Source organism: Pinus tabuliformis, chromosome J (assembly GCF_031772625.1).
Source record: "Pinus tabuliformis cultivar Carrire ecotype Pingquan chromosome J, CPIR1, whole genome shotgun sequence".
In the NCBI taxonomy this organism is placed as follows: Eukaryota; Viridiplantae; Streptophyta; class Pinopsida; order Pinales; family Pinaceae; genus Pinus; species Pinus tabuliformis.
Window position 1 is genome coordinate 329,393,804 of NC_142295.1, and position 12,203 is coordinate 329,406,006.

Below are 12,203 nucleotides of genomic sequence, written 5' to 3' on the forward strand. Positions count from 1 at the left end.
GACCCAAGAAGGATTAGAAGGAAAAAGAGGCAAGTGGATAGCAAAAATCCTTGAGTACGACATAAAAATAAAACCAACCAAGCTGATAAAGGAACAAGGTTTAGCTAAACCAATGTCCGAAACAAACTTTCAAGCCTTAGACATTAACCAGCTGGACAATGAACAGGAGCTGGCGACTCCACAGATCAGTGAGACCTTCTTACAATCTCCATGGTATGTTGATATATGTTTTGTATTGTTAAACCTGTGTGCTCCCCCAGGATTTTCCAGAACAAAGAAAAGATTTTTGAAAATGAAGGCTTTAAAGTTTTGTGTTATAGATGGCACATTATTTTGGAAAAATCATGAAGGTATATTGCTTAACTGTTTAACCATGAATGAAACTAACAATGTCATGAAATAATTCCATGCAGGTGACTGTGGAGGACATCTATACTGGAAGTCCACTGCTGATAAAATTTTAAGGGCTGGTTTTCATTGGCCCACTCTTTTCGCAGATGTAAAGAAGTTTGCCATTTCCTATCACAAGTGCCAAATTTTTGAGGGCAAAAGAAAGCTGTTACCTCTGCCCATGAAACCCATCTCGACCGAAAAACCTTTTCAACAATGGGGTCTTGACTTCATTGGAGAAATCCATCCCTCTTCTTCAGGCCAACACAAATGGATCCTAACAGCCACTGAATATTTCACTAAGTGGGTTGAAGCCATTCCATGTAGGCAAGCCGATGACACCATTATTATCCAATTCCTTGAGTGCAATATCCTTTCTAGATTTGGCTGCCCTGAGAAGATTATCACTGACAACGCCGCTGCTTTTAAATCCAAAAAGATGATCAATTTCTGCCACAAATTTCATATTACCTTGGGCCACTCTACAGCCTATTACCCTCAAGGTAATGGCTTGGCCGAGTCATCAAACAAAAGCCTCATCAACATCATAAAGAAAGTGCTAGAAGAAAACAAGAAGAACTGGCACAAAAAGCTGGTAAATGACCTATGGGCAGATAGACTTTCAACAAAAAGATCCATTGGGATGAGCCCTTATGAGCTAGTATATGGCATGGAGGCCAGATTTACTTCATCCCTGGGCATCCCTACTATCAGACTGTTACAAGAAATTCAGGCTGAACCAAATGACATTCAAAGAAGAATCAGTTAGACTATCCACCTTCAACAAACCAGAGAGCAAGTTTATGATAGAACTCAAATTTTGCAAGAGAAGCTCAAAAAGATGCTTGATAAGAGAGTTAAGGCTGAGGATTTCTACATGGGTGACAAAGTTCTAAGGTGGGATTCGCGAAGAGAAGACAAGGGCAAACATGCTAAGTTTGATTTTTTATGGAAAGGGCCATTCGTTATTTCTGCTGTTCAGGGAAATAACACTTATTTTCTCAAATCTATAGAGGGCGACACTACTGAAGAAGGCCCTATGAATGGTCGTATGCTGAAACATTACCATGATCCCTTCTAAGGGATGCAACGCAGTTCTATATATATCTTTTGTGCAGTAATATTTTGTATATATCAGCACTTTGTTTTATTTCTTTGTAAAAGCAGACTGATTGTTAGAGAAACAGCAGCAAATTTTATGAAGACACAGCCAATGCAAGCACTCCATCTTTAAAAAGCTCTGTCTATGCCCTAATCTCAACAAAATAGCAAGAATAACACTATCATATCACAGCAATTCATGGTAAAAGAGGTACTTTTGCAGATAATATTGTCCATAACATCAAGCACGCAGAAGAAAGCAGGCAATGCTTCACAGTTCATGAGTAATCTGATCGAGGAGAGGAGCTGTTCATATTACAAAGTTTCATATTTTTAACAGCCACAACAAAGAGGTTTTTTTTTTTTTTAGTTCACAACAACAACAGAAGATCAAGGCAGTCTGACCTGTTGTTCTTGGCTTTTCACAAGGAAAAACCATCCCCAAGTGGAGCCACTGTTAGCCTCCTGTTGCAACAGGTTTCATATTTCATGATTGACATTTTTACATGCCAAATATGTCATCTTTCATGCTGCAAGGTTCCATATTTCCAGAAAGAGATCAAAGAAGAATTCATGAAAGTGTGCTAGTCCAAATGCCACTGCTGTTTTCCGATTTTGAAGAGTTATTTCATTTTTATGAGTTTTTCCAGTTAAAGCGAGGTCCAAATAGTTTAATCTTGCTCTCCCTAGGTTTCAATTTCCTGTTTTAGAATATAGAGAATGATATTTGTCCAAACAACTTAATCTTGGCAGATTTGTAGATAGGTAGAGAATCAAAGGAGTCCAACTGCTTAATCTAGACCCTTGGCAGAAATAAGTGTAGATTTAGATAGGAAAGCATTCAAAAGAAAAATTGTAAAACTGGGTTTGCAAGTCTAAGTGCACCCACCAAAAAGAAGAAAAAATGTTAGGAAAGTAGGCTGGGTAGGTAGTTTTGGTGTTGCAGAATGATGATTGATGATTAATTTTGTGGTTCACATTGTTATGTATTTTCAGATCATAGTCATGAGGCAGATTTCATCTCGAGGAGCTCAAACTGGACATAACTAACTTCCCCTCCTTCTTTTTCCCCAAGTCACTTGCTAATTCCCCTGAAGAGGTCAAGATCTGCTTGAGCCTCTTAGTTTCATCATTCTCCATATCATTTGCCTTGGTGAAGGTCTGCTTCACTTAAGGACTTCTATTCTTCTTGTACAAAGTCCTATTCCCCCTAGTAGCCTAAGGCCCCTTACCTTAGCGCTTTCTCATCATCTCCATATTAACTACTAATTCTATTAGAATACTAAATAGTATTAGAATAATAATAATTATAGATTATTTGATAAATATGAACTATTATACGAGATATAATTTATTAATGACCATAATAAATATGGATATTATATTATTATCAAATGAATTTTAATTTTTAGGTATTCATATACATTTATTTAAATTAACAAATGAATGCCTTTTACCTGTTTTAGCTATTTATAGGAATATTAATAATTAAATTGGTGGTTTGACTAAGATCATTAGGTCAAAATTAGCCGTTAGCAATATAGCCGTTGGAATCTCTGCACACTCTATTTAATCAGCTAAGCCGGATTGGTTCTTCAACTTGTCCTGACGATGAACCACACTGGCTGGCTCGAAACGCGTCGACAAAAGATTGGTTATGTGATTTTGCCGAAGACTATCTAAACAATGTTATGGATCACAGAAGTCTAAATTCCTTACTAATTCTATTATCTAACTCCGTAATCTGTTTCCCTTTCCCCTACTAAAACTATGTATATAACTCCCCTAAAACATTAAATATCCCCTCCCTGGCACTATAGCCATATTTCTTCAAAGTCTGGGAAATAACAGTCCTTCTGGGACTGTTATTAGTCCATCCACGTCCTAACTGGGGTCAGTGTGACACCTGGTGATGCTAACAACCTTTCCCCTAACCCTAACCCTTCAAAAACCCACTTTTCCGCCTTCTCCCTAAAAGTTTGGTCCACAAAACATTAAACGCGCTCATTTTAAACCCCAAAACCCACTTTCCTAATGTTAAAACCCCCCGCCATACAAAAATTAAATCAACGTGCCGCGGGCCCCCATCCTTTAAGCCGCCTCCAGCTCCGCGTCCCGTGAACCCTCCGATCCGCCCCTCCCAGATCCGACGAATCTTGGAGATTTCGGAGCCGTCCTGTCGTCCAATCTTTAGCGTCCGATGGCCTGGCGGTTTTCCGTCGTACAGGAGGACGCGTGTCCACCCATGATTGCATCGGGGCCACCCTGACCATTACCACCCCCGTACCAAAAGGCGGTCCGATGAAACCAGAAACTGCTTACCACCCTCTGCCTAGTGACGTTATCTGCCTGCGTCAGCCTCCTGCCCAGTCACCTGCCACACCACTGCCACCATGTCCCTCCGCCGTACTACCACGTCACCACTGTACATGCTGACGTCACCCGCCATGTCATCCGCCGTACGAGGTCCCACCGCTGACGTCATGCTGATGTCACACTGACGTCATCAGCATTTTTTTGCACGAAAGGCGAAAATCGCGACTTCGGAGCCCCGGATTCAAATTCTGAGGCAGTTTTTGATGCGCGATTAGCACCTAGCGCCTAGCGCTAATCGTGCATCACTAAGAAAAAAGGGCTAAAATGGTTTTTCCCTCGTCACTCGGCCTCCGGCAGCCCCGAAATGCACATTTTGACAGAATTTCTTCGCGCAGGTTCAGAAAAAGAAGCAAACACAGTTCTAAGGGAAGTAGAGGGCAAAACAACGGCCATTTATTTTCTGATTTGACCCACAGCAAGGAGAGAAGCAGCCCAGTTCATTTGTCAAAGAGTATCAGAGGAAAGAGAAGTAGCAAAGTGTACCAGTTAAATTGTTTAATGGAAAACTTCAATTCCAAAAGCAGGTTAACATTGATGGCAGCCAACAAAGTCAAATCAAACAGTGAAAGCCCATCCGGGCTCTCAAATCACAGTTAAAGCATTAAAGGCCACCAAACTGCAATGGAGCAGAGACCCATGCACAGTTATTGCAGAAACAACTGCAACAAGCCACCAAGGACAACACATTTACTCAGTTCCCATACGGCGGCTCTCAGTGCATCTCAACATGTTTTATTGCATTTATTTCTGGATAGGATTAGGTTGGAGTAATCATTTTCTTTCAGACTTGATTAGGTCAAACTGTAAATAAACAATTTTGGAGAGTTTTCCCTATATATACCACCCTCTGCATTGTTTTAAGGGTTGGTTGGTTGATATTTTTCATGAGAGACTCGCACTGTAAATCTGTTATTTTCTATAATCAAAGACTGCTCAAAAGCTTGGAGAATGGATTGTCTGTTGTGTTGTTACTGGTTCTGAAGAAATGAATGTGGAATTCATGTGCTGCGAAATGAATCAATGAGTGTTCCTTGCCTCTGTTAATTCAATTTCATATATGCTCAAGTTACAGAACGAAAGATTGGTTTAGAATTTGCTTAGCTGCACTTTATCCTCAGTTTCTGTGGCTTCTTAATGTTTTTCCTCTTGATCTAGGCATAAATGTGAATTCCTTTATGGCTCATGTTTGACCTATTTCACATATGAATGACCGTTATCTTGGAATTCTTAGCTGCTCCTAGATAGGGTTTGTTCATCCTCTTCCTGCTAACCTGTTTGAGAGATACTTAATTGCCTCTCTTTCCTTAGCATTCATTCCATCTTTTAAGCTTAAATGTTGTTTCATGAGCAGCTACCTTGCTCCTCATTCCTCTTGTGACCAAGAAAATGCACCAGCAGTCCTGCTCCTCTACTCCATGCCCAATGGTTTGAAACTTACCAAAGTATGCTTTGCCTCTCTGCTTGAAAGTATTCTCCTTCCCACCAAAATCAAAACAAAAACCCCTTGAACTCAATACCTAGCCTAAAATCATTTTCAACAAAGCTAAATCAGAAAGAGAGAGCCCTCTCTGACTGCAGGTGGGCTAGAACCTGCAGTCCAAAGTTGGTTAGTGGTTACCTCGGCCGTATCCTTTTAGGAGCTTAAGGACAACCTAAGTGATAACATGCTCTATCTGATAGGTACCCGACCAGACATCATGCATGCAATGGGAATAGTTGGAAGATTCCAGGCAAATCCAAAAGAAGCACACCTTCAGGCAGTTAAAAGGATTTTCAAATATCTTCAAGGAACACAAAACTATGGCTTATGGTATCCTAGAGATACAAATCTCAAACTTCATCCATATACTGATGCGGATTGGGTAGGAAGTGTGGATGACAGAAAAAGCACTAGTGGTGATGCATTCTTTATGGGTTCCAGATTAGCATCTTGGTTCAACAAGAAATAAAGTTCAATTGCTTTGTCTACAGCTGAAGCGGAATATGTGGCTGTTGCATCTTGCTGCACACAACTCCTTTGGATGATGCAAACTTTGCAAGATTTTCAAATCACTTGTGCTCCACCTATCTCTATTTTATGTGATAATACAAGTGCAGTCAGTATTTCAAAGAATCCTGTCATGCATTCAAAGACCAAGCACATACCTACCAAATATCATTTTCTCCGAGAACAAGTGCTTGAACAAAGGGTCAATTGGAGTATGTTCCCTCCAAGGAACAGGTTTCTGATATACTCACCAAACCACTGCCCAGGGAGACATTTGAATACCTCAGACAGAAGCTGGGAGTAGTTGATGCATCATCTTGCTATTGAAACTTTTCTGTTTTAGAGAAAAGTGGTTGTACAAGAGTTTAATGAGGATAATCCACGTACATACGTTGGTTTATGTGTATACAGTTGCGTATATGCTGGTTTGAAGAAAAATAGTGGGCCAGGCTCAGGATGAAAAGACTCTGATATGGGTCTGACAGAAACCATCTGGCACAGGTTTAGGGGGAGCATATATACTTCTAATAATGCATTGTTGGCATTATCTTAGAAGATCTTGGTTCAAGTGCACAGTGTTTTTGGTTTCAGGTGGAACATGTGTAGAACGAGAACATGGTTGCTGGTCTGAATGATGATTGAATGATGCTGTTGATGATAGTTGTTGATGACTATCATAGTCTTGTTGTAGATATTTCGTCTCTATGTCATGTATTCCTTTTTTTATCAAGGTCATGTAACGGCCTACTTTGGTTTCCCCACTATGCCTGGGATGGATGATGTAATGTTCTTGTTTTATCATGTGTAAACTATTAGTATATCCTCACTTGGTTCGGAGATCGATGTATGTATGAGTATTTGGTGATAGAAAGGTCATTTATGACATATAAAGTCATGTTTCTTCTTGTATAACATCTTCTTGAAGACCTTGCCTTTAGTCAGGGGGAGCATGGACAGCACAGCAAAGCAGAGATTTCAGCATGTACTCAGGGGGAGCATAACCCTTTGCACTTGATGACAAAGGGAGAGAATGACTATGAGTGACTTGGGGTTGCCATCAAGTCCAAAGGGGGAGATTGTTGGCATTATGACATAGGTTTGGTGCTATGACACAGGTGTTGTCGTTGATGGCAACTCACTCAAAGGACAGATCACAGTTCAGGCTCTGAGAATGAAAGAAAAAGAGATATACACAAGTTCCTCTTAACCAAGTCATGTATACATGCGGGTTCGTCGATGAAAAGGCGCGTATACGTATGCACGCACTTTCATGCAAGGAAAAGCGTGTACATTTGGGAAAAATTATTTTTGTTCCATGGTATTTAGTCCTTGGTATTTGGACCTATGGTTTGGGACCATGGTATCTAGTCCGAAGTGTTGAACCGGGGTATTGGGTCCATGGTATTGATTCTCTATGGTTTTGGACCATGGTATTGAGTAAGGCCTAAGACTATAAAATGGGGAAGAGATCATTAGGCAGAATATTCACAAAAGTATTGAATATCTTATGAAGAACAAGATCTAGAATTGGGTTATGGTGCATAGCTGGATTTGAACTAAGGAGGAACCTGAGCGCTAAAAGAAGGATAAGTTCTATTGATGGGTCAAGATCTTAGGGCTTGAATAGTAGTATCTTTGTGTGATTTTGATCTGTTGTATTTGGCGCAGGACTTGATCTATAAATCTAATAATCTAGGTATAACTGATGTCTGAATAAGTGAAAAGGGTAAATTATCTTTTATAGATCTGTACATAGGTTCGGCACAGTAGAGGCACATATACACGCTGGTTGGCCTTAATACAGTAGTGTATGCATGTAGGTTTCTACTTATTGAAGTAGTGTACATCTCATGAAATATGTTTTAGCTACTTCTTCTTATTGCTACAGTGTTCTTGGTTCAAGATTGGTTTCTGGTTATTGTTAATGTATTCTGGTTACATCATTCAGAGAAGTAATTGTTTGATTCAATTTTGATTGAACCAAAGGAGAATGGTTGATGCAGATATATTTGATGTTTGATTGATGTTATTGATGGATCCAGTCTGAAAATTTATGAAACGTGGTCCCTGAAGAAAAGAAAAGGTTGTAGCCTTCTGTAGGTCAGCACCTACGTACTCGTACATCAGTTAGTACAAGAGCTAAGGGGATTGTAGCTCCCTTGGAGGAGAAGCTGGAGAACGAGTGAAGGTTGTAGCCTTCTGCAGGTAGAAGCCTGCGTACTAGTATAAGACTGCAGCAGTACAAAAATATTGTAAAAAGAAGTTTCTTATTAAAAGAAGATAGAGACGAATTGTAGTAGGTGGTTTTCACCCACATTGGGTTTCCACCTTATATCTTGTGTCCATCCGTGTGATGATCTGTTCTATTTTACTGCACTTGTTTACTATTCTTATGGTTAATGAAGTTCTGATGCACTAATTAATGATCAACATTTAATGAATCATATGTTTACTGATATACGCTGGTTGCCTTAGACACAGTAGCGTATATACACAGTTTCCCATAACTGAAGTAGCGTATGCAAATCTGATTGTGAAATGAAAAATAATTGATTTGATAATACTGATTCACCCCCACCCCCTCTCAGTATTATTTCCAATAGAGGGTTATCATCCCGATCCCTAATCTCTCTATTTAAGTTGTCTCCCAACAATAGGCTAAGGGGAGTAGACCCTACATAAATGGAATGAAGGATAACTAGTTGGGAACCAACCAGCTCGGGAGACAGAGTCAAGTGACTAAGTAGTTGTTTTAGATTTAGCAATACTTAAGGATTTTATTAGATTTATATAATTGGTACCAGTTCCTTATGGGGTCAACTATCTTGCTAGGAAATTTAGGACCAAGTAATTAATGATCTACTTTTTCTTAGAGGTATAACTATCTTATATGAAATGCAGAACCTAAAGCTAAATTTGGATAGAGGAATATTAGTTAATTTTATTTAAATTCCTATTCAAAGTTTAAATCCTTCAATCCTTTTTATATTGAGCCTGATTTCATAGTACATGGCACAGAGAAGATAAGGTGAATCACACTAAGGTGTGATTAACAATACCTCTCCTGAAAATCTAACATACAAGGTGCCTCCACTGCTATAGAGAGATGTGGCTTTGACGATTGCAAGGTCACTGTTTTAAGTACTATTAAAACCAAACTTATCAAGCAAAGATGGATGGGTATCTATCTTTCTATCGACCAAGATTATGCTTGGAATTTGCCGTAGCGGCTACAACCACCATTCGAAATTTTGGCTCACATGTACATTTCAGAGCCTACCTTGGAACCTTGGATCGATCATTCCTTGGTCACTTGTTGGTAAGGTGATGATCTCAAGCCTCATCCTTGATCTTAAGAGTTGTTCACATTCTCATCTTTATGCAGTATGTGTCAACTTTTGGCATAGGGATTTTTGTTTTTCCTGCAAAGGGAATGTTTTTTTGCTTCAAGGGAAATCTTGCATGTATGAGTCGTTTTCATTACATAGACACGTTTCACACTCACTTCATGCACTCTTGTCATGAAGGTTGTTGCATAAAGTAGAGTATGTTTATAAATTATGTATGGTCTATGTTGTATCACTAAGTGTTTGTGTTCGATCATAGTTGATTCCTATCATTGTTTACATATGTTTCACTAATCTCACACTTAGCCAATTTCCCGAGAAACTAGCCTCATCCAACTTCCCAGAACTCTGCACTTTGTTTCTGCAACCCTTAAGATTTTTCCCTTTCCTGCTTAAACCGCATAATGCATGGAGGCCCCAACATCCCTTGGCATATGAAACTACATAATGGTTTCCTCCAGTGTCTTCACCCCTAGCCGGAGCTCACTATGTCCATAAAATGTGTAGTATTGTCCCTTAGCACCTCAGTCTGCATTGCAACCTGAAACTTCATAGATGTGTCCTCCCAGAACCCATCACGCAACAGTGCCTTGCATCTAGAAACTGCATAGCATTACCTCTTAGCTGCCTAGGCTACACTTCACTCAAAAACTACACAGAGGTGTCCTCACAAGACCCCATCCTACAGTAGTGTCCTATGCCTCAAAATTATGCAATGTTATCCAAGCTGCCCTATCTATCTTGCATTCCGAAAATGTGTAGATGGGCCTCCTGGGGCTTCATCCCAACAACACTCACTACCCTCTGAAACTCCACTAATCTATCTTTCAGTGACTACAGGAAAATGTGACCTACAAAGATCACTCCCAAGGAATTGAGGAGAAGGACCAAGAGACTAAGTGATGGCAATGCATGAAAACTTCGTTAGATGCACGATCATCCTGAGGGTAAATATGGTAAGTAAAGAAAACCTTTTTGAAGTACATCTCTTAGTGTAGTTTGGAGGTCTTCTTATCATTTTCATATCATATTGTCTTCAATGACATGCATGTGTGTAAACACAAAAGTCACTTAATGACGTTTCCTCTACATGTCTTGCCTCCTTTTTGCTTGTTTGACCAACTACCACCTTTGGTATGTTGATTGCTTTGTCACTCTTGCAACCTTGTGCTCATGATATCGAAGGTTTGTCTTTGTGTGCATGAGTTGTTTCGACTATGTAAACACCCATTGCACTCACACACAATGTTGTAACCACTATCACGCAAGTGTCGTCATGGGTGCCAGAAGGTCCATCCCAAGTATCTCACTTGTCGCTTTCACCATTTTACAGTCCTTTAGAGGGTCATTCTTTTCCATGTTTGGCTTGTTGGTTTGAGGTGCCTTTGTCATCGAGTCATGCTAAGTGTGCGTTCACAAGGTCATATATGAACGAGCTCACTAGCTCCCACAGTTAGCCATCTTTCCCAAAATATTTGTTGATTGGGAAACCTCCTTCAACCAGACCCCAACTGAGCTGCACTGTATAGTCTCAGCCCTTAGTAACCTTGTTTCTTCCCAAAACTACGTAGAAGCTATCTCCCAGGACGATCATCATCATTCATCATGCCTCCCTCTGGTCTATTTAAAATATGCACTACACCCAGACCTCAGGCCGCACTGTTCTGCAAAACTATGCATGCATGCTTAGCTTCTACCCAGACTGCATGCCTTGCACTGTCTTCAAAATTTGCACAGTCATGTCTATTAAGTCCCCGTTTCCCCACTTTGCATTGAATCTAGAAATTGTTCAGTCATGACCTGTTGTTCGCTGACTAGCTTACTCTACACTGCCTTTGGAAATTACACAGTCTTCACTAGAATTCGGCTACTACCTTGCTACACACCATCCTTGGATACTGTGCATATTTTCCTACCAGTCCACTAGAAGCTCTGCATCGCCTTGCTCCAGAAAACTACACAGTTTTTCCTACTAGTCCCTCGACAACTTTTTCCTAGCTTTCCTTGGAAAACTATGCAGATTTGGTCAGCAATCCTCAGTAGCTCTGCATGGCCTCGCTCTGGAAAACTACATAATTTTTCTTGTCGGTCTCCCAACTGCCCTGTCAGGCTCCCCCTTGAGAATTTGCACAGTAATCTCTCTATGTGTCCCGAATTGCAGCTGTCACAGTTGTCCGTAAATACACAATTTTGTCTCCCATTGAAAACAACATAGTTTTTCCCAACAGTGCAAGCCACACTACGTAGTCCTGCATCTCAGCCTAAGTTATCGTCTATGCACTCTTAGTACCTTGACCTCCCTCCTAGTCAACTAGACGAATCATGGAAAAAAGATGCATCATGGTAGACTAGGATATTTATGGATTTTATGTCATCTCGTCATGAGTGATTCTAGAAATAGGTACATAAATGGAACATGGTGTGATGATGAACGGGATGAAGCAGTAGCGCATGCTAGAAGACTTTCTCGTGATTGAAAAAACACATGAAGCATACCATGAAGCAAGGGGAGGGGACACATACACATGCACCATCAAGCAAACACCAAGACCATCGAATACCCCCACAGACTTTGTCATGCGGAGGTGAATATATGATACACCAAGAGAATGCTCATCACTCAACAAGATAGCATCTTGACAAAGACCCCACAGTCAACATGTACATGTTAGCAGTGTCATGTCGAGTTGTGTCATGAGTCATCTTGGCCACATCACTACTATGGGCCATACTTGTTGTAATCAATGTAATGTAACGTGAAAGTCCAAGAGACCCACGAATGAAGTTGAAGAGTCATGTAAGTCGAATAGTGATGAGGGAAGTAGATGAGTCACAAGGGTTAGTTCACCCTTCGCTCTATATACCCCCTCATTGTACATGAAAAAAGAATTTTCAGCTTAGCTCCTCCCACATAACCTTGAGAGTCTGTAGTTTGTTCTTTGAGGAACAAAGAGTGGATCCAATGTACCACTATTGGGGCTAGTGATGTATGGTGTACAAAT